We start from the raw sequence: 24,842 nt of genomic DNA on the forward strand, positions 1-24,842 counted from the left end.
CATTTGGGGATATTATTCCTTTCTTTCTTCACTTGGAATCTCCCAAAGAAAGAATGTGATAGAAAAACACATTTGAACCATAGCAGCAAACTTAAAATGATTTTGGTTTAACTAACAGCATACCTGCTATCAGGATCTTAAACATAGGGTTATATTAATAAATCTTGAATGATAAGAAATTCAGAGCCCAATTCAGCAGCTCACCCATATCAGGCTTTTCCATCACTTATGATTCTCCCAACTCCTCCATCATGATCATCTGAGGCTGCCGCAAGCCTCACAGTCTCATAAAACCCTGTTCAAAGGCAAAGGTGGGAAGGGAGGGTAGGGTGCACCCTTATGCACCTCTCCCTTTCAATCGCAGAGAAAACTTTTTCCCAAAGTCTCTCAGCAGAGTTACTGCCTTTTTTTTTTTTAAAGTCCAAATAGGGTCACATGATTAATCCTAAATCAGGTAAAAAGGTACAGTATTAGTATAATTAACTATATCAACCATTAGTCATGCTCCATGCAGAGTACAATTCTTCCCCCAAATGTGAATAAAATCAGAATTCTGTTTGCAAAACTGAATGCAGGAATGAATACTTGGTAGGGAACCAGCAGCATCAGGGATTATGTCCTTAGGACTCTCTCTGTGCCACATGGTGGGCAAAGCTTTGTATATCCTTCAAGCATCTTAGTGACAACACATTTTCAATACTGTAATTGCTTGTTAGACATCATGACACAAATACATACAAGAATAATAATTCACATAACCAATGCAATAAGTATTTTTATTTTTCCCATTAATCGATAACAAAAGTAAGACTTAGAGAACATAATTACCTTGCCCAGTATCACCAAATTGCAGCCATCTCAGCAAAGAAGCTGAGAAAATTTGTGACTCAAGCTCATGTATATTGGCTCCAAAGCCAGAATTTTTAATGACGAAGATACAGTCACTTGAGGACTACCATTTAGGGTAACTGAGATATCTTGTTCCATGTGTTTCCCTTCTTTACTGTGTAACAGTTCTAATAATCTATGGCTGTTCCTTTGGAATCAGAATTAATATCTATGAGAACATAAGGCTGTGCAAAGTATCACATATATTGTAAACATCAAAATCTAGTTTCTGCCTTCTCAGAGATAACAGGACACCTGAAAAACTGGCAGGGTGGGGCAGGAGACGTCTGTATTTTCAAACTCAAAAGGATCTTAGCAAAATTCCCTCCCCTCCCCACACACTCTTGAACTTGATCAACAGACAACCTTCATAAAAAAATTAAAAACATGGGGGGGGCGGATTATGGACATTGGGGAGGGTATGTGCTATGATGAGTGCTGTGAAGTGTGTAAACCTGGCGATTCACAGACCTGTACCCCTGGGGATAAAAATATATTATATGTTTATAAAAAATAAAAATTTAAAAAAAAAATTAAAAACAAGTAAATAAACAAATAAAAAGTCTCAACTATTATCTTAAAAATGAATAAAGACTTGCCTCTCTGGGCTACAACTTTGAATATACAAGTGTTGTTAATGACTTCAAATGCCTAGAAAATGTCTAATAAAATCAAGTATTTTTCAACCTATGATAGATTAATTGAATTTAATATGGTGGGATTGGAAAAGTCACACTAACTAATTACCTTTATAGGCTTATGAATGCCTCAAAGTGTGATGTATAGTATCACACTTGAATATTTTAGTTAAAGGTCTGGTTCTTAAATTACCCTGAAACATCATGTTGGAACTTATGGAGATCACTTACTATTTATCTGTATTCTAAGATGGAAGGTCACCTTTTAACATTTAGTTCTTATATTTTCAAATGTGCTTGTGGCTAATGATATCAACTTTAAAATAGTGCAATGATGTTATTTAATGAAATAATAGCAATCAATATGCTGCAAAATTGATTGAATACTTAAACTATATTTTATTACTCAGTAGCTAGTAAGCATAAGTTAATTACATGATGTGTGCTACCTATCATCTCTTCTCTGATTTCAAATTTAGCAGGCTCTGCTGCATTGTTCATTTTTTGGCAAAATGTCGCTGACATATACACTAGCTCTTTTGGTGGCATAAAAAAATCTGTCTGTCTTCTCAAAGATGTGTGACTTTCACAAAGAGTTAGTGTTTAGTATCATTCCCTTAAAAGCACTTATAATTGAAGAACCAGGAGTCTGTTGCACACATATGTGCACCTGTGTAATTCTCTTTATAAGAGTTCATTTTTGGGTCAATATCAAGCCAACTGATAAATTAATTAGGGCTTCACAAACATTTATTTCCCCAGAGGTGAAACAAGAGAGACAAAAAACAGAGGTAGAGAGCATACCTAATACATATCACGGACTGTCCTAACTCTGCCTAACAGTCTCTTAAAAGTGACACCATCTCAGGGCAGTAATGGGAATGGTAGCAATTTCTTCATGGTGTTGGACGTAAATAAGAATAATTACATTATGATAGGCACACCTAGGTGTCTCAGGTGGTTATGTGTCTGACTCTTGATTTGGGCTCAGGTCATGATCTCAAGTTCATGAGATTGAGCCCCGCATTAGGCTCAGTGCTGAGACTGGAGCCTGCTTGGGATTCTCTCTCTCCCTCTCTCTCTCCATCTTCCTTCCCCTCCTCTAAGTAAATAAATAATATCTTCTAAAAAATACTACTAAAATTATTAAGTGTCTATCATGTACCAAGCACAGGTACTCTACAAGTATGCTGTCATCTCAAAGCTTACAAAAACTATACAAATGTTATCGATATGAAAGTTTGTCTACTTTGGACCTTCCATGTTCTGAAAGCTAGTTACTTACATAGTATATTTTAAAACCCAATTTTGCTTTGGCTTTGTTACTTAAATCTCAATTGCCTAAGGGAGGAGCAAGATGGCAGAGGAGTGGGAGATCTAAATTTTGTCAGGTCCCAAGAATTCAGCTAGATAGTTATCAAAAACATTCTGAACACCTGTAAACTCAACAGGAGATCAAAGAAAAGAATAGCAACAATTCTAGGAACAGAAAAGCAATCACTTTCTGGAAGGTAGGATGTGCAGAGAAGTGAATCTGAAGTGATATATGGGAAGAGAGACCTCAGGGGAGGGGCTGGCTCCTGGCAAGTGGTAGAGCAGTGGAGCATAAAATCAGAACATTTAGAAGTCTCTTCCACTGAGGGACATTACTCCAGAGGCTAAGCAGGGGGTGGAGCCCTCACTAGGACAGTGTGGTATCAGGTCCCTCAGGGTCAGAGAAAGACCAGGGGTGTCTGAGTGTGGCAGAGCCCCTGAGTATCAGAGCAAAGAAGCCAGCTGGAATGACAGAGCCAAGGAGTAGGCTATCAGCTTGCAGTTGCCATAAACCATAATCCACAGCACAGCCAGGCCACTTCTCTTCAAGCAGGGACTCCACGAGGTGGCAGATCTGGGGAAACCCCCCCCCTTCTCCACTGGGAGGAGTGGTGTAGGAATGCACTGCAGGAATCTGCTGGGTTTGGAGACTCAAAATAGGGCCATGTGCCAGAGATAGAAATGCTCTGTCACAGGTTGGGTGAGCACTGAGCGCAGGCAGAGACCAGGGAGACAGGAGTGATTGACTACTTTTTCTCTGAGGGTACACTGAGGAGTGGGCCCTGAGCTCTTGGCTCCTCTGGGATGGAGACTGGGAGGCCATGATCTTCATTCTCCTCCTACAAAGCTATATGGAAAGCATTCAGGGAACAAAAGCTACTGAGGATAAAACTGAGCAGATTACTTAGCCTGACCCCTGGCAAGGGCAGTGCAATTCCGCCTTAGACAAAGACATTTGGGAATCACTACAACAGGCACTTCCCCCCAAATATCAGCAAAAACATCCAGCCAAGACCAAATTCACTGATCAATGAAAACAGCAGAACTCCAGAGTCAGGGGAATGCAGCACACATAATTCATAGCTTTTTTCCCAAGATTCTTTAGTTTTCCAAAGTTAATTTTTTTAATTTTATTTTTTCTTTTTCTATTTTTATAAATTTTTCCTCTTTCCTATTTTAACCTCTTTTAACTATTTTATCTTATCAATACTTCTTAAAATTTTTTTTAATTTTCACTGTTATAGTCATATTCTATCCCTTCATTGTATTTAAACTTTTTTTTTTTTTTTGTATACATACAAGTTCTTCTTTCTTTAAAATTTTGGGAGGCAGTTTCTTTGAACAGACCAAAATACATTCAAAGTCAAGGGTGTGGCTCTATTCTATTCACAAGTGTAAATATATATATATATATATATATATACACACACATACATACACACACATATAATATATATATATATATATATATATATATATATATACACTCTGTTTTTTTCTCCTTTCTTCTCCCCCCAGTTTTTGGATCTCTTCTGATTTTGTTAGTGTATTTTTTTCTGGGGTCATTGTTACCCTTTTAGTATTTTGTTCTTCCATTCACCCATTGCTTTCTGGATAAAATGAAAAGGTGAAAAAACTCACCTCAAAAAAAAAAAAAAAAAAAAAAAAACAGGCAGTGCAGATGGCTAGGGACATAATCAATACAGACATTAGTAAGATCTCAGAGTTCAGAATGGCATTTATCAAGATGCTAGCTGGCCTTGAAACAAGCATAGAAGATACTAGAGAATCCTTTTCTGGAGAAATAAATCCCTTTCTGGGGAAATAAAAGAACTAAAAACTAACCAAATTAAAATAAAAAATGCTATTAATGAAGTGCAATAAAAAATGGAGGCTCTTACTGCTAGGATAAATGAGTGACAAAGGAAAAATCATGAAAGCAGCTCAGGACAAGAGGTCTGTAACATACAATGGTAGAAATGTTAGATTGGCAGCAGACCTATCCACAAAGACCTGGCAGGCCAGAATGGACTGGCATGATACATTCAGAGCACTAAATGAGAAAAATATGCAGCCAAGAATACAATACCAGATAGGCTGTTATTGAAAATAGAATGAGTGATAAAAAGCTTCCAGGACCAAAAAAAAAAAAGAATTTGCAAACACCAAACCAACCCTATAGAAAATACTGAAAGCAGTCCTCTAAGCAAAGAGAGAGACTAAAATTAACAGACCACAAAGGAACAGAGACAATAGACAGTAACAGTGACTATACAGGCAGTACAATGGCACTAAATTCATATCTCTCAATAGTTACCCTGAATATAAATGGACTAAATGTCCAATCAAATGGAATCAGAATGGACAAAACAAACAAACAAACAAAACAAACAAACAACAACAACAACCACAAGGTCCATCAATGTGCTGTCTACAAGAAACTCATTTTAGACCCAAAGTCACCACCAGATTTAAAGTGAGGGGATGGAAAACCATTTACTATGCTAATGGACATCAAAACAAAGCTGGGGTGGCAATCCTTATATCAGATAAATTAGATTTTAAGCCAAAGATTATAATAAGAGATGAGGAAGGACACAATATCATACGTAAAGTTTCGTCCAACAAGAAGATCTAACAATTTTAAATATCTATGCCCCTAACATGGGAGAAGCCAATTATATAAACCAATTAATAACAAAATCAAAGAAACACATCAACAATAATACAATAATAGTAAGGGACTTTAGTATCCCCGCACTGAAATGGACAGATCATCTAAGCCAAAAATCAACAAGGAAATAAAGGCTTTAAATGACCCACTGGACCAGATGGACATCACAGATATATTCAAAGCATTCCACCCCAAAGCAACAGAATACACATTCTTCTCTAGTGCACATGGAACATGCTCCAGAATAGATCACATCCTGGATCATAAATCAGGTCTCAACCGTTATCAAAAGATTGGGATCATTCCCTGCATATTTTCAGACCACAATGCTCTGAAGCTAGAACTCAATCACAAGAGGAAAGTTGGAAAGAACTCAAATACATGGAGGCTAAAGAGCATCCTACTAGAGAATGAATGGGTCAACCAGGAAATTAAAGAAGAATTGAAAAAATTCATGGAAACAAATAAAAATTAAAATGCAATGGTTCAAAATCTTTGGGAAAGAGCAGAGGAGGTCCTGAGAGGAAAGTTTATAGTGATACAAGCCTTTCTCAAAAAACAAGAAAGGTCTCAAATACAACCTAACCCTACACCTAAAGGAGCTGGAGAAAGAACAGCAAACAAAACCTAAACCCAGCAGGAGAAGAGAAATCATAAAGATCAGAGCAGAAATCAATGAAATAGAAACCAAAAGAACAGTAGAGCAAATCAACGAGGGCACCTGGGTGGCTCAGTTGGTTGAGTGACTGCCTTCAGCTCAGGTCATGATCCCAGAGTCCTGGGATCAAGTCCCACATCAGGCTACCAACTCCATGGGGAATCTGCTTCTCTCTCTGACCTTCCCCCTTCTCATGCTCTAACTCTCATTTTCTCTCTCAAATAAATAAATAAAATCTTAAAAAAAAAAAAGAACAAATCAATGAAACTGGAAGCTGGTTCTTTGAAAGAATTAATAGATTGATAAACCCCTAGCCAGGGCTTATCAAAAAGAAAAGAGAAAGAACCCAAATTAATAAAATCATGAATGAAAGAGGAGAGATCACAACCAACATCAAAGAAATACAAACAATTATAAGAAATATAATTTCAATTTCAAAATTGCCAGCAAATTTGACAATCTGGAAGAAATGGATGCATTCCTAGAGACATGTGAACTACCACAACTGAACCAAAAAGAAATAGAAAACCTGAACAGACCCATAACCAGTAAGGAGATTGAAGCAGTCGTCAAAAGTCTCCCAAAAATCAAGAGTCCAGGGCCAGATGGCTTCGCAGGGGAATTTTACCAAACATTTAGAGAAAAATTAATTCTTATTCTCCTGAAACTGTTCCAAAAATTAGAAATGGAAGGAAAATTGCAAGCTCGTTTTATGAGGCCACCATCACCTTGATCCCAAAAACAGACAAAGACCCCATCAAAAAGGAGAATTACAGACCAATATCCTTGATGAATAGAGATGCAAAAATTTTCACAAAATACTAGCCAATAGGATCCAACAGTACATTAAAAGGATTATTCACTGCAACCAAGTGGGATTTATTCCTGGGCTGCAAGGATAGTTCAATATCCACAAATCAATCAATGTGATGTGATACATTAATAAAAAAAAAAGAAGGAAAGAAAAAGAATAATAACCATATGATACTCTCAATAGATGCTGAAAAAGCATTTTACAAAGTACAACATCATTTCTTGATCAAAACTCTTTAAAGTGTAAGGATAGAGGGCACTTACCTCAATACCATTAAAGCCATCTATGAAAAACCCACAGCAAATATCATTCTCAATGGGGAAAACTGAAAGCTTTTCCCCAAAGGTCACGAAGATGGCAGGGATGTCCACTATCACCTCTGCTATTCAACATATACTAGAAGTCGTAGCCTCAGCAATCAGACAACAAAAAGAAATTAAAGGCATCTGAATCAGCAAAGAAAAAGTCAACCTCTCGGTCTTTACAGATGATATGATACTTTATGTGGAAAACCCGAGAGGCTCCACTTCAAAACTGCAAGAACTCATACAGGAATTCAGTAAAGTGTCAGGATATAAAATCAATGCACAGAAGTCAGTTGCATTTCTATACACCAACAGCAAGACAGAGGAAAGAGAAATTAAGGAGTTGATCCTATTTACAATTGCATCCAAAACCATGAGATACCTAGGAATAAACCTAACCAAAGAAGAAACAACCTGTACTCAGAAAACTATAAAGTACTCATTAAAGATATTGAGGAAGACACAAAGAAATGGAAAAACATTCCATGTTCATGGATTGGAAGAACAAATGTTGTGAAAATGTCTATGCTACCTAAAGAAATCTGCACATTTAATGCAATCCCTATCAAAATACCATCATTTTTTTTCAAATAAATGGAACAAATAATCTTAAAATTTATATGGAACCAGAAAAGACCCCAAATAGCAAGAGGAATGTTGAAAAAGAAAACCAGAGTTGCCATCATCACAATTCCAGTCTTCAAACTCTAATACAAAGCTGTCATCATCAAGACAGTATGGTACTGGCACAAAAACAGACACATAGATCAATGGAACAGAATAGAGAGCCCAGAAATGGACCCTTCTATAGTCAACTAATCTTCAACAAAGCAGGAAAGATTGTCCAATGGAAAAAAGACAGTCTGTTAAACAAATGGTGTTGGGGAAATTGGGCAGCCGCATGCAGAAGAATGAAACTGGACCATTTCCTTACACCACACACAAAATAGACTCAAAATGGATGAAATACCTCAATGTGTGACATGAGTCCATCAAAATCCTTGAGGAGAACACAGGCAGCAACCTCTTCAACCTCAGCTGCAGCAACTTCTTCCTAGAAACATCACCAAAGTCAAGGGAATCAGGGGAAAAATGAACTGTTAGGACTTCATCAAGATCAAAATCTTTTGCACAGTGAAGGAAACAGTCAATAAAACCAAAAGACAAATGACAGAATGGGAGAAGATATTTGCAAATGCCATATCTGCTAAAGGGCTAGTATCCAAAATCTATAAAGAACTTATCAAACTCAACACCCAAAGGACAAATAATCCAATCAAGAAATGGAGGGAGACAAACCATAAGAGACTCTTAATCTCAGGAAGTAAACTGAGGGTTTCTGGAGGGGTGGAGGTGAGGCATAGCTTGGTTGGGTGATGGACATTGGGGAAGGTATATGCTATGGTGAGTGCTATGAACTGTGTAAGACTGGTGATTCACAAACCTGTATCCTTGAAACAAAGTACATTATATGTTAATAACAAAGAAAAACTGAATTGACTTATCAATTAGCAGAGAATTAAACTCAAACAAAAAGAAATTCACTCCCTCTTGAGTTTCTAATCATAATTACATTTGGAATATTTTCCAAATATTAAATTAATATTTAATTACATTTGGAATATTTAAACTATTGGAACATAGTTAGAATTTTCTTCTCAACCTTTCTTTCCTTACTTTTTTAGATGTTTTCAATGAAGAGTTCAATGCTGTGCTACACAAATTCTGTGTTTTTTAAATATATTATACAATTATATATTATATATTTTATATATTATATAAATGTATGTATTATAAAAATATATGTGTGTGTACTCAGAACTCAATCAATATCATTACAGTGTTTGGTACATAATAATGATTCTTTTGTTCTCCTGTTCCCTGAAACCCATAATTTTTATTTAACTGACACTGTCAATCAGAATGGAAATGATAAAAAAAGAGCAAACTTAAATATAGATCAACATCAAATATCTAATCTTAAGAAGAGAAAAAGACTTAAAAATGGGCAGAGCCTCAGCAAGCTGTAGAACATCAAAAAGTGTAAACATATGTGTGATTTGAAGATAAAATGGATGAACTTTCCCCAACTTTGCTGAAAGATATCATATTATAGATTCAAGCTCAGCAAAGCCAAACAAGAAAAGCCATTCAAAATTTTACATTTTCCCTCTCCTTTATGAGTCCCTCAAAGCAAGCGATGAAGATAGAAGTTTTTCTGAATAATCACGTGACACTTGGATGTTGTCTTACATCTTCATTGCTTCAACACCATGAAGACTTGGTTCCCTGATCCTCCTAGAAATTTTGTCAGGTAGCTCATGCTTTTAAATAAATCCCTACCTGTGATACTAGCTGCAAGGGATTCAGTGGTCTTCAGGAAAACACACTGACCAAGATAATAATTAAAAACCAAGTGCTTGAAGAAATTTGGATTATTTTTCTAACTGCTCTGAGTTTGAAGATAATTAGGGTCCAGTTGACCTTAGAAGATGGGGCTATTAACCAATGGCTTGTAAGAAAGAGTTATTTAACTTTATTAAGACTGTGTGCACATAGAAATAAATGATGTGAAGGAAATTTTGACAGACCAAGGGTCTGTTGTGATAGATGACTGGGAGAAACATGAAAATTTCAAAAACTTTGGAGAGGTAGCTTCTTTCAACTAGACTAATTTCAATATACAAGCTCAAAAAAGTAGGATTTTACCTTTCATTTGAATGGTTGGTTGATATTTTTAAGACTTGTTTTATTTTTTTAATAATTTTTTTAAGGATTTCATTTATTTATTTGACAGGGAGATCACAGGTAGACAGAGAGGCAGGCAGAAAGAGAGAGAGATGGGGAAGCAGACTCCCTACCGAGCAGAGAGCTTGATGTGGGGCTCGATTCCAGGACCGTGGGATCATGACCTGAGCCGAAGGGAGAGGCTTTAACCCACTGAGCCATCCAGGTGCCCCACTGAGATCTGTTTTAAATGAAATTGAGGTACCCAAAATTCACTGAAAGTTCCAAAGATTTAATGATATAGAGTTGATGGGATAGATTTATTATGAGCAACAAACCCAAATAGCTCTTAATCTTGGCTCTAGAAAGGCTGTGATATGGGTTGAATGTTTGTATTTCCCCAAATTCATATGTTGAAACGTTATGGCTTTGGGAACTTGCTGCTATCAACCAAGGTGTTTATACATTAAGGAAAGAGAAATGTCCAGATTTTTTCAAGATTTATTTGACATTGTCTCAGAATTAGTTCTCTATTGCTGCTATAACAAATACATGAATGTACAGTATACACTCACACACACAAAATTATGGTTCCAAAAGTCCTAAGTCCAAAATGGGTCTTTCTGGGCTAAAATGAAAATGTCAGCAAAACTTCCTTCCTTTCTGAAGGTTCTTGGGGAGAATCTATTTTTTTTTCCTTTTCCAGCTTCTAAAAGCTGTCCATGTTTCTTGTTCCTGGCCCACTTTGAAGACTTCTGTCTTCAAAGCCAATAATTACTGGTCAAGATTCTTTCATATCACACTTTGACACAATCATGTGCATCTCATCCATTATAAAGGGTTTTGTGAGTATATTGGGCCTACCTGAATAGCCCAGTATAATCCTCCCATCCCAAAGTTAGTTAATTAGTAATCTTTATTCCATCTACAACCCTCATTCTATAACACACCCACAGGTTCCAGAGAGTAAGATATACATACCTTTGGGGGAATCATTATTCTATCTACTACCAGGCTCTAAAGTAACAACTAAATTCTAACCACATAGGATAATATGGTGATTTAGCAATGAAATTGGGAACTTATGAGGGCCAAATAATAAGTAGAGTTTGACCTGAAGTGTTCTTATAGTGATCTTAGAGGGCAGGCAATATCATGACATTGGTTTCATAACCCATGAAGTAAAGGTTATTTTAAAAGAAAAAGCCAAGTGAAAGCTTCTAAAACCACATTTCTAGTCAAAGTAATAAAGAAAAAGCAATACTCCCTTTCTGGGAGAATTGGAAAGATTAGGGCCCACATCAGAACTTAAAGGTGTATAGGTGGAAATACCTCTGGTGTCCTGCATTTCATTTGCCTCTTGGGCCAAAGGGAGGAACAGAAGGCTCTTGCAATTGCTGTTCCAAATTCAGTCTCTTTACTGAAACAAAGTAATGCAACCTTTAGTTCATTTAAAACACTCACACTCATACCTATATTTTGATTACATTCATATGCATATAATCAGCACAAATCACAGTAATATGCAGAATATACTCATATTTTCTCTCTCTTTTTCTTCCTTTTTCTTGGTGGTAAAGTTAGAGTTGTGTCCAGAAGTTACTGGATGTTAAAACCAGATTATGAGGATGGGATTTCCACTTTTTTTTTTCTGTAGTTACCATCTATTTAAATTAGAAGTCTTAAATCCAAAGCAAAGCAAAATAATTCCTCAGAGATCCGAATACATTGTATATACTAGGTAGATTTAGTCCATTATGTCAGCAAAGATGAAGATGGCTTTACTCAGCTCTTTCAAATGCTGGTTCTGAATGACTCTTGGGATAGGGGTTGGGAAGAATTTCCATCCCTATTGGGAATATAAATACAAATTCTTAGTCATAGATTTTAATGCTCCTGCCATGTGAGGTTTATTAGACCAAACTATATTATAGCTAATAGAAACTTATCAATTGATTTCACAGCTTGGGCTAAGATGAACACCTCCTACTTAGATGGTAGGAGCATTTTCCCTGGAATGTTTAAAAACAACACCAGTGATGAAATTAGGAACATCTGCCAATGGTTTGCTTGAGAGTATTCTTCTTTGTATGCATAAAAATAGAAATAATAGTAAAACTGTAGGGCAGCCCACAATTTGATACAAAGAGCTTAATGTAATCACATTCTAGCAGCTATTAATATAACTTGGGGTATCATGTAACCAAAGACTAAATGCCAAAGAAAGGCAGATTGTTGTAAAAATATTTAATATCTTTCTGGAGCTAAAATAAATCAATGTTAGATTTAGGTTTATTGTTCCCCAAAACATCAACTGCTACAGGATGTTTACAAAGAAGTTTTCTTTCCCTGAATTATGAAGTTGCAGAACAAATCAACCTGCAGAATGACAGAGTAAGATTGTTTCTGGGATACAGTTACAAGAATGGAGTCTTCAGAGATTTCTTTGTAAAACTTATGAATGTATAAGATAAATATTGCCCTGTCCTCACCTTATATTGTTTTCTTTTCACATAAATGTTGTTAGAGATGATAGTGTGATTGAGATGTAAGCTTCAAAATAAATGTTTAATTTCATAGGGCTAAATCATGAAAACCATGCCTACTAACAATAATTTGTAATAATAAGTTATACAATAATTACAGACAGCCGAGAGTGGACTCCAGTATGTTATTATAACACCCTCCCTCCTTGAGACAACCATTGCAATTGCATCTAGAAATCTTAAAAAAAAAAAAAAAAAGTCTAAGTTTACACAGGCAAGCTTAAACTTTGCAAAATTATTTTGGTGGCACCAAGAATTATAATTACATTTCTTTAAATAAAATATATGAAACTAATAACACTTTAGTTTTGTTCACTATATTTACCTTCTGGCATGAAATCAACTTTCAGTAATGTAAGTATTATAGAGCCTAGAGATACACATATTATACTGTCAAGGAGAATTAAGATAGATGAGAACACATCCTAGCTCTTAAGGTCCACCATCACTTATAGTAGCCAGAGGGGTAAAAGATGGAAAGTTATTACCCAAGACTACTCTGATTTCTTCTATTGTTTGTTGATACTATCCCCTCACACCCACTGCCACTGTTGAGCCCTAAGTAAGGACGGTTCTCAATTGCATAAACAAACTAGAAATGTCTGCTTGTCTATAGTTGGATGCAGGGCCAAGAAAACTTCAATCTGGTATAGATGCAGGTGAAACAGTATTGAAGGTAAGTTTAGAAGAGTGACAAAATGCACAAAAATGAAACATATGGTCACAGATGAGATGGAAGTTTGGGCAATAAATAAGGAATACATTTATAGACCAATCCTAATTGTATGCACTTCTTTTTTTTTAAATTTTTTTATTTATTTTTATTTTTTTATAAACATATAATGTATTATTAGCCCCAGGGGTACAGGACTGTGAATTGCCAGGTTTACACACTTCACAGCACTCACCATAGAACATACCCTCCCCAATGTCCATAACCCCACCACCCTCTGCTTCCGCCCACCCAGCAACCCTCAGTTTGTTTTGTGACATTAAGAGTCTCTTATGGTTTGTCTCCTTCCTGAGTCCATCTTGTTTCATTTATTCTTTTTCTACCCCCCAAACTCCCCATGTTGCATCTCTACTTCCTCATATCAGGGAGATCATATGACCATTGTCTTTCTCTGATTGACTTATTTCACTAAGCATAATACCCTCTAGTTCCATCCACATCGTCACAAATGGCAAGATTTCATTTCTTCTGATGGCTGTATAATACCCCATTGTGTATATATACCACATCTTCTTTATCCATTCATCTGTTGATGGACATCTGGGTTCTTTCCATAGTTTGGCCATTGTAGACATTGCTGCTATAAACATTTGGGTGCATGTGCCCCTTTGGATCACCATGTTTGTATCTTAGGGTAAATATCCAGTAGTGCAATTGCTGGGTCGTAGGGTAGCTCTATTTTCAACTTTTTGAGGAACTTCCATGCTGTTTTCCAGAGTGGTTGCACCAGCTTGCATTCCCACCAAGAGTGTAGGAGTGTTCCCCTTTCTCCGCATCCTCACCAGCATCTGTCATTTCCTGACTTGTTAATTTTAGCCATTCTGACTGGTCTACCTGTATGCACTTCTAGTCATTTGTTTTATTAGCACTTTTGACTGAGCCTCTCTATTTTCCTCTATCTCCCATCACTACCAGATAACAGTAGAATAGTACTTTCACCACCCAAACACTGAATTTTTAGCCTGAGATAATAGTAAGGTTTCCTTAAGGATTGCTTTGGCCAGGTTGAGAAGTGAAACACTCCATTCTTAATTTGGACCTGAACAAGTCACTTAAACTTCTGAATTTCAGGATCCCCATTTGAACAGATGACATTTACATCTAAGGATTAAAATAGGGTGTACCATCTCTCTACCAGAGTCCCTAGTATATGAACATTTCATAGAGTAACTATTTGTATCACCCCCACATATACTTCATGAAAACAATGACAATCATGATATTAAGCCGTAACTTAGTGACCATTCACCTTAATCAAACTGATTATGACTTCATTCCTATACATGCTGTTCTCTAGCATTCCATCACAGAGCACAAATACTAAGCAGTGAAACTAAACTGCAAAAAATAAAATAAATTAAAATAAAAGACTTTAAAAAAAAGATCACCCTTCTAACTAAATGGTGTTACCCATACCCTATTCCAAAAATTCATCTTTCATGATATAAGAATCTAACGATTTGCTACCTTTCTCCTGACAGTGTTGTACTACTCAAGTGTCTAGATATTTTGGTCTGTGAAGAATACTTTCCTGGAGTATGAATTATTTGAAAGGAGAAAAGGAAGGAAAAAAGGAAGGAGAGAGAAAGGATGGAGGGAAGGAGGGAAAAAGGGAGGGATAGGTGGAGGAAGAAAGGAAAAGCAGGAAGGATTCCTTTTGTGAATAAGTAGAGAAGGAATATGAAACAACAGACAAATTTACTAGGAGATACCATTATAGTCTTAGGGGCTATTGACTCTGATCTTGATTCAATGGTTCAATGCTTTTCCTGTGATAGATTTCACTGGCCTATGGAAGCAGAAGTTAAGGACCTGGGTCCTTGCAAGGACACAAACTGTGTCTAAGATCCCTATATAACAATGAGTCCCTGTAATGCCTGATCACTTCACAAAAGGAAAAATTAAAATGTCCAAAATAATTCCACTTTCAATAATGAGCATCTAGGTAATTGTGACCAACCTTCCTGCTGAAAGCAACTTTACAAGTAAGACAAATTAAAAACAAAATTCTTAGTTTTACTAGATAAGAATAAGTTGGTAAGAATTAGCAGGTTGAGTAAAACCAGATGCTTTGGAATTCAGAGAAAGAAGTTAGACCTACACTCAAGCTGCCTTTGTTCCAAGGTCATTTTCCTTTCCAGAAGATGAAATCAGGAAGCAGGGCTAAAAATTTTACAGCCTCACAGGATTAGGAGATCAAAAACCTTGATCTACTTGGTCTCTAGTTGGGGAACTACTAAATCATTCCCACCACGGCTATCAACTACTGAAATGGTTTTACCCCAGAAGTAAGATTAACTGGAATTAAACTATCCCTACTATACCTAATATTCAAATCATCTGGTTCGACCAGAAAACCTTGAATCTGAATTTAGATGAAGGAAAAACTGACTTACTAGTGTCCTTATGTGTCTAGAATAATTCTTGAAGGAAGAAAACAATATCTTATCATCAAAAAATTTATTCTATATATATATATATATTTTTTTTTTTTCCCCAAATAAGCAGAGAGATTGAGGGAGGACACAGAGACAGAAGAACTATGAACACTGGAGTCACTTGTAACTAAATTGTAAAACAGCTATGCCTGCGATGTTTAAAAATAAAGAGGGGTGCACCTGGGTGGCTCAGTCAGTTAAGGGTCCAACTTTTGATTTCAACTCAGGTCAGGATCTCAGGGTCCTGAGATCAAGCCCCATATAGGGCTTTGTGCTCAGCAGGAAGTCAGTTGGAGGATTCTCTCCCTTTCCCTCTCTCCCTCCCTCCATTCATGTTTGCTGTCTCTCTTTCTATCTCTCTGTCAAATATATAAACAGATATTAAAGAAAAAAAAAAAAGTAAAGGGATGCCTGAATGGCTCAGTCAATTAAGCATCTGCCTTCGACTTGGGTCATGAACCCGGGATCCTGGGATCAAGTCCAGCATCAGGCTCCTTGCTCAGCAGGGAGCCTGCTTCTTGCTGTCTACAGCTTCCCCTGCTTGTGCTCTCTCTCTCTCTCTGACAAATAAATAAATAAAATCGTTTTAAAATAATAATAAGTAAATAAATAGGAGTGTCACACTTGAATATTTAAGCAAGAAGCTAAAAATTATATAAAATGATTGAATGGATCTGAAAAAAATCAAATAGAATTTCTAGAATAGTATGATAAATGCTACAGTCAATAGACTGAGACAACTGGAAAGAGTTAATTTAAGGGAAAAAATAAGAAATTAAACAAATGAAGCTACAAAGCATCAAAAAAGTAAGAAATAACAAAGAGAAAACACAGGATAAAGATAAAAGTTGTAACAAGGATTTAATTAGGATCTTGGAGAATACAATGTGGTATGAAATTTTTGGTGAAATTATGAATGAGAAGTCTATTGTATCTCCAGCAGGTAAATGAAAAGAAATCTACACATACCATACCACATAAAAACTACTGGGGTGGGGGGGAAGACAAAACAAAATGGTAGAAACAATTACTGGGGGAAAAAAAAAAAGATTACCTCCAAAAAAGGAGCAATTAGATGTTTAGCTGACTTCTCAAGAGCAAAAATAGAAATCAAATGTAATAAAGTTTTCTCTGAAGGGACTGAGAGAAAATAACTTACCAACCTAAAATTCAGTACCTGGGGAAAATACTTTCCAAGGATGAGGATAGACAAAGACAATTTGAGATTGGAAAACAAAAGCAAAAACAAACAAACAAACAACTGGGTGAATTTACCCCCAGCAGCCCTAACCTTAACAACATATCAAAGAAAGTTTTTCATGCAGAAAAACAATCTGTGAGAGAGAAAGAGTATAGTAAATGTAGTACAACCATGGCTGGTGGGGTTTAATGGAAGTTAAACTGCTCTATTGTCCTTATATTATCTGGGAAGAGTAAAACAATTTATCAGCCTAAGGCTCTGATAAGTCGTGGGAGCATATGGTAATATCTGTAATAACAACTAAAGAGAAATTGATTGTATAAATTTAAACTAATCCAGCAGGGGTAAAAAATGCAATGGTTTAAAAAAAAGGGGGGGGGAGAAGAGAAATAAGAAACAGAACAAATGAAAACATGTTATGATAAAAAACTATAAAGTCTAATATCAAAAATTACTTTAAATATAAAAAGTCAATATTCTATTTTTTAAAAATTATCAGTTGCCTTTTGTAAATCCTTACTGTTTATGGAAAATATTTAAACATTAATAATTTAGACATAAAGGATATAGATTTGTAAGTTAAATGCTAGAAAAAATAATTATACAAAGAGCAACAGATTGCTGGCTTGGATATATTAATATCAGTAGACATCAGAATTAAGGCAAAGGCATTATTAGAAATCAAGAGGATCACTTCATAATAATAAGAGTTCAATTCACCAGGACCACATAAACATTTTAATTTCTTAAATCTGATAACTATCCTTGAATATTGAAAAGCAAATATTGACATAAGTACAAGGATAAATGGAAAATCTATGATGACAGTGGAAGCTTTTAATATTTCTCTCTAGATATAAATGAAAGAACTGGGGGAAAGCAGAATATTTGTACAACCATGATAATTAAACAGCTGACTGCAGAATGCATCTACTGGCAAGCACATATGAAATCTTTTTTTATTTTTTAATCGACTGTAGGGGTGCCTGTGTGGCTCAGTCAGTTAAGTGTGGGGCTCTTAGTATCTGTGGGGTCATGAGGTCAGGGCTGTATGATGGAAGGGTGTTGGGTGCCAGGTCTCTGTGCTGAGTCTGCTTGAGATTCTCTCTCCCTCTCCCTCCCCCTCTGCCCCTCCTCCCACTCATGCCCTCTCTCTGAAATAAATAAATGAAAACTTCAAAAACAAAACAAAATTGACTGCGTACTGGTCTATAAATTAAGTCTCAAAATATTTCAAAGAATTGAAAAGTTTATTTTCTGCCCATAATCAACTTTTACTAGAAATCAATAACAAAAGTAACTAAAAATATCCAAATGTTTGGAAATCATAATGGAAAAAATTAAAACATATGTTGATATTATTGAAAATGAAAATATTAGATATCAGAATCAGAAGCTGAGTCCTGGAGTCCCAGCTGGTGTCTATTGCAGTACCTGAGTTGCCCACCTCCTTTTTCTTTTCAGCGTGACAGATGCCAGGGACCTTGAACTTCACCAAGGACTTCCTAGCAGGTAGAGTGGCCCTGCCCATCACCAAGTCCATGGTAGCATCCTTCCAGCGGGTCAAGCTGCTGCTACAGGTGTAGCATTCCCGCAAGCAAATCACTGCAGATAAGCAACACAAGAGCATTATGGATGGCATGGTTCACAACCCCAAGGAGCAGGAAGCCCTGTCCTTCTAGCATGGTAACCTGGTCAATGTCATTAGATACTTCTCCACCCAAGCTCTCAACTTTGCCTTCAAAGATAAATCAAGCAGATCTTCCTGGATGGTGTGGACAAGAGAACCAAGGTTTGGCGATAATTCACAGGAAATCTGACATCAGGTGGTGCTGCTGGGGCCACACACTTGTGTTTTGTGTATCCTCTTAATTTTGCCCGTACCAGTCTACCAGTTGATGTGGGCAAAGCTGGGGCTGAAAGGGATTCTCAGATGACTACCTGGTTGAGATCTGTAAATGTGATATGATTAAGGGCCTGCACTACGGCTTTAATGGCGTTATCTACCCAGCTGCCTCCTTGGGTATCTATGACACTGCAAAGGGATGCTTCCAGATCCCAAGAATACACATATCTTTATCAGCTGGATGATTGTAAAAATTTGTCACAGTGGTTGCTTGGTTGGAACACTGTTCATTGTCAAATGATGATGCAGCGAGGAGACAAAGGAACTGACGTGCTTGACTGCTGGAGGAAGATTGCTCATGATGAAGGAGCCAAAGCTTTTTTCAAAGGTGCAAGGTCCAACGTCCTCAGGGGCACAAGCGGTGCCTTTGTGTTCATCTTGTATGACGAAATTAAGAATTTCACATAAGTTATTTCCTAATGCCCCCCAACAGTCATGTCGTATTATATAATGTATCTTAAGCATTCCAGACAGACAGCTAGCTGTCTATTTATCAATAGTAACTATTTACTGCTTGAATATGGGAAGCAATAATATTCATCTAACCAGTTGTCCCTTAAAGCTATTTCCATTGAGATGTGACTCAATTATATTTTTTTATTTCAGTCACTCCTGATAAATTTGAAGAAAAAGAAATCTGAAATATTTTTTAAAAAGGAAATGAACTAAAATGTGTTCTTTTGAGCATGTGTTTCTTTTTTTTTTAAATATTTAATTATTTATTTATTTGAGAGAGAGTACACAAGAGTGGGGAGAGGCAGAGGGAGAAGCAGACTCCCTGTTGAGCTGGGATCCCCATGTGGGACTCAATCCTGGGACTCCAGGATCATGACCTGAGCCAAAGGCAGTTGCTTAACCAGCTGAGCCACCCAGGCACCACTTGAGCGTGTGTTTCTTCTGAAAACACTTAACAGGCATGCATATGTTAAGAAAGAGGAAAAAGTGAGTCAAGCATTCATCTAAAAATTGGAAAACAAAGAACAAAACAGACTGAAATACAGTAAAAAAATAAATAAATAATAGAACATAGCTAAAGTAGAATATATATATTATATAATAACTTATTATATATAATATTACATATCATAGGACCCACAAAGTCAAAAGTAGCTTATCTGGAAAAACCAAACAAAACAAACAAAAATCAACCACTAAACATAAAATCTACAAACCTCTAATGAAGTTGAAGGACAAGAAAAGGAGAGAAGCTACAAATACTCAGTTTGGGGCTTAGAAAAGTCCTCATGACAGATCCTATGTTACTAGGAAAATAATGAGGAACTTATAAACAATTTTATAACTAAATTGATTTCAAATGTATATATATTAAGTTCATGGTAATTTCATAATTTATAAAAAAATGACACAAAAGATATAGAAAATCTGAATTGTTATTTAACTATGAAAGACACTGGATTGATAAATTAAAACTGAATGAGAAAATCTGTGCCAAGAGAGATTCTCTGATAAATGTTACCAAACACTTAAGAAAAATTTAATACCAATACACGTTCTTTTTCAAAGATTAGAATAAAATTCACCTAATGAGATTGGCCAACTGTAAATTAAAAAAAAAAAAAAAAGGTGAGAAGAATAGTAAAAGGAGTAAGTTAAAGACCAATCACAACCCCAAGCAAAAATCCTAAACAAAGTATTAGCAAACTGAAAACAGTAATGTAAAAAATGGTAAAACATTAAAACCAAGTTCATTTAATTCCAAGACTGTGAGGTAGGCTCAAAAATGTATTTTTCTTCATTAATAAAGAGAAAATCATATATCTTAATACATACAAAAATATTTAATAAAATCCAAGTTATAGCAAACTGGAATAGAAGGGAAATTTCTTAATCTGATAGAATGTCTATAAAAATATACCACTACAGAGAATATCAAAGAAAATCATCTAAAAATTAGTATTCAATTATAAGAAAGGATGAATACCCAACTTTTGCATCAACATGGATGGGACTGGAGGAGATTATACTGAGTGAAATAAGTCAAGCAGAGAAAGTCAATTACCATATGGTTTCACTTACTTATGGAACATAAGAAATAACATGGAGGACATTAGAAGAAGGAAAGGAAAGGTGAAGGGGGGGGGAAATCAGAGGGAAAGATAAACCCTGAAAGGCTGTGGACTCTGAGAAACAAACTGGGGGATTTAGAGGGGAGGTGGGTAGGGTGATGGGTGAGTCTGTGATGGGTATTAAGGAAGGCATGTATTGCGTGGAGCACTCGGTGTTATACATAAACAATGAATTTTGGAACATTACACCAAAAACTATAATATGATGTATTGTATGATGACTAACATAATACAACAACAACAAAAATTAGTAGTCAAGTACCTAGGAATAAATGTAACATTAGATGTGCAAGGCCTCTATTAAGAAAATTGTGAACTTTCATTGACAGAAATAAAAGACCATAAGATAATAGGATATACCTTGTTCATATATTTATAGATTTAATTTTTTAAAGGTGCCCATTATCAACTAGTTTCCATAGATTCAACACATTCCCAATAATCTCAATAGAATGTGTGTGTGTGTACATGTGTGTGCGTGTGTGTGTGTGTGTGTGTGTGTGTATGATAGGACAAACTGAATCTGACATTTAAATAGAAAATTTACAGGCCAATAACAGCCAAAAGAACCCTTGAAGAAGACAATTAGTAAAACTTGCCTCCCCAGATTTTAAGACTTACAAAGCTGTATTACTATGTGTAACATTGGCATGATAATAGAAAAATAGAATAATATAACAGAATTGAAAAAAAAAATAAAGACCTGTGCATATTTAAAAGAAGACTTGATTTTTTTTAAGATTTTATTTATTTATCTGTCAGAGAGAGTGAGCACAGGCAGAGGCAGAGGGAGAAGCAGGCTCCCCGCTGAGCAAAGCCTGATGTGGGACTCAATCCCAGGACGCTGGGATCATGACCCCAGCCGAAGGCAGCCACTTAACCAACTGAGCCACCCAGGCGTCCCAGAAGACTTGATTTTTAAAAAAAACCTACACTGTAGGGGCACCTTGGTGGCTCAGTTGGTTAAGTGTCTGCCTTCGGTTCAGGTCATGATCTCAGGGTCCTGGGATCCAGTGCCATGATCCTGCTCAGCACGGAACTTGCTTCTCCCTCTCTCCTGCCTCTGCTCACACACTCTCTCACTTTCTCTCTCAAATGAAAGACTAATAATAAATAAATAAAATCTTTAAAAATAAATAAATAAAATAAATAATGAAGTGAGGATACTCTTCACTGTAGAGCAATGAAGAGAGGATACTCTTCTCAGTGTATGATGGTGGGAAATTGGATATTCTTAAAAGTTAAAAGAAAAATTAGATTTACATTCACAGCCTACAAAACAAAGTGTTTCATGGAGATTATGGACATAAATATAAAAGGGAAATAAAAAACTGGGAAAATAATATAAAAGAATATTTTCATAGTCTCATATAAAAATAGCTTTTTAATAAGTTACAGATAATACTATCAGGGAAAATGATAAAATTAAGAATATAAGTTCATCAAATTAGTTAATTTATTAATAAATTAAGGTAGTGAAATACCAAGTCAAAGAATACAAAGGTATATAGGCAACACATAATTTTAAAAGAACTCATATCTGGTATATATACAAAGTTCCTATAAATCAGTTTAATAACATAAGTAATAAACAATTACAATTACATGAGTGAATGAATGATCCAAGCAAGAAAGAGTCAAAAGAGAGCCAGAAAGGTGTGTGTTCTCCAAGGACTTCCTTCCTTCCTCTGAGATCTCTAGTTTCCCAGATTCCTTTGTTTCAGGCTTTCCAGAGTTTGGATTCTTCAACTATTCTCCCGTTCTAGGATTCCTATAGTGTGACCAAAGCAATCAGCGCTCAGTACTTCTTGGTTTATCCTCTGCTTTCCCCATCCTTTTTATAGATAAGTTGCAGTTATTTAACCTGTTCTGGTCAATGGACCATAAACAAAAGTAAGCAAAGATCCTTCCTGGCCAAAGCTGTTCACCACTGGTGTTCCTCTTCCTTGGCGCTGTGTCCTGAGTGCTATGCGTTCCACATGGTACAGCCTGAAGATAAAAAAGGCTGCTTGACTTGCATCTAACTTTACCTAAGAAAAAAAATAAGCCATTAGGTTTTTGCACTTCAGTTTTTACTTTGGTCAGGCACAGTGGGTTTCTGTCCTAATTTATATACCAAGAAAAAAAAAAAATAAGAAATTTATTGGGTCTAAATATTAGTATGTAATCTCTTACATAATCTATCAATGCTTCTTGCAAGGAACAGAAGAGTTCATTTAAATATACTGGAGGAAACAAAAATATAGCCTATTCTAAAGAGCAAAACAAAATATTAATTTTCAGTGAAAATATTTGTCAGAATCTCATTAGTTTCACAGATCAGTTCTAGTATTTGTTGCTGTGACGACTGATCTGAAAACACAAGTATCTTTATCTCCCATAAATTCATGCCTAATTCTCAGATAATAGAAATAATAAGTCCTTTGATTTAAGCTATGATAGGCAGTATAGTTGGTTGTCAACGACAATGCACATTTCAAAAGATAAACTGGAATGTAAGATCAAAGTGTGAATTATAATCTAAAAATGATTTAGAAGGCTTTTTTTTTTTAATGTGGAAGCAGATCTCATCTTCAAAGATAATGTATTTTAGGAACTAAAACTTTCATTATTAAACTTCTGTTCCCATATATTTTCCAGTATCATTATTACTCAGATTCTCAAAGAGCAGCACAACAAAAAGGATTCTTGGGTGACAATTATTATTACTTTTTAAAAAATACATGTTACTGAAGAATGGTGATTTTAAAATTCATATATTTCATAAAATTTTGGCAAAAATGCTAAGAGTAGGGCAGCTGGGTGATGCAATCAGTTAAGCATCTGACTCTTGGTTTCGGCTCAGGTCATGATCTCATGGTTGTGAGACAGAGCCCCAAGTCAGGCTTCACACTCATGTGGAGTCTGCTTGAGATTCTCTCTCTCCTTCTCCTTCTGTCCCTCTCATTCCTGCTCTCTCTCTCTCTAAAATAAATAAATAAATCTTTTTTTTTTTAAATACTAAGAGTACTAAGTACTAGTCCCAGTCCTAGTACTAAATACGAAGTAAAGAACAAAAATACCCATCTTTATTTTGTATTGTTATAAACAGAAAGAAGGAAACTATGGGAGTCATAATTTCTAATAGAATCATTCAAATCCTTAAATTTAAAAATTCGTAGCACTGACTAAATCTCTGAAATCTGATGCTTGATGGCTTTGCTATCTTGTTCTTCTGTAAAAAAGACACACTCTTTAGACTGTGACTATTGAAATATTGAAACCACATCAATGGAAAATATGAAATTGATTCTTTTTATCAGAATTCTAGCTCTAGTGTTAATCAAATGTCAACATAGTTTCTGAAAATAAAGCAACTGTAGGAGACCAGGACATCGAATTCACCTGCCAGGAAACCACTGGAAGTACTCCTTTCAACACATGGGGTCCGGTAATCTCAACATGCTTCCTGCTCTGAGGTTAGTATCATAAACATAAGCTGATTTAGTTGTTGCAACTCAATGTGTCCCCATATCTAACCGACCCCTCCCTTCCCATCCCATTGTGTGGCAGCCCCACCCTGTAACAAACAAATCTCTCTCCATGTCCTGATCCTTCTGACATTTTGTAACTTCAACTCTTCATGACAAATCCCTGCAATTTTCCTTTTTCAGAAATGCTTTTCTGTTAGTTTATCTTGGGAGAACTCTTTGCTGAGCTTTCATCTTTCTTTTTGTATCCTGAGACATCTCACTCCCTCTTAACAATTCTAGTTAATATCTAGATCTTAGTGATTCTCATCAAACTAACTGCAGCTCAAGAAACTCCTATGAACATCAGATTCTAAATGCACTAACTCCTGTCATAAAGATTTGACTTATACTTAATTTTTATGTTCTCAAATAATCTTCTGCTTCAACAATTTCTACTGCAT

At 35.9% G+C, this 24,842-nt stretch overlaps 1 pseudogene; it reads left to right on the forward strand.

The window, feature by feature from the left end:
• Nucleotides 1–18,408: 18,408 nt before the first annotated feature.
• LOC111148838 lies at nt 18,409–19,250 on the forward strand (annotated as a pseudogene).
• Nucleotides 19,251–24,842: the final 5,592 nt, after the last annotated feature.

This window comes from Enhydra lutris, unplaced genomic scaffold, assembly GCF_002288905.1.
Source record: "Enhydra lutris kenyoni isolate GAN:26980312 unplaced genomic scaffold, ASM228890v2 scaffoldscaffold21, whole genome shotgun sequence".
NCBI lineage: Eukaryota > Metazoa > Chordata > Mammalia > Carnivora > Mustelidae > Enhydra > Enhydra lutris.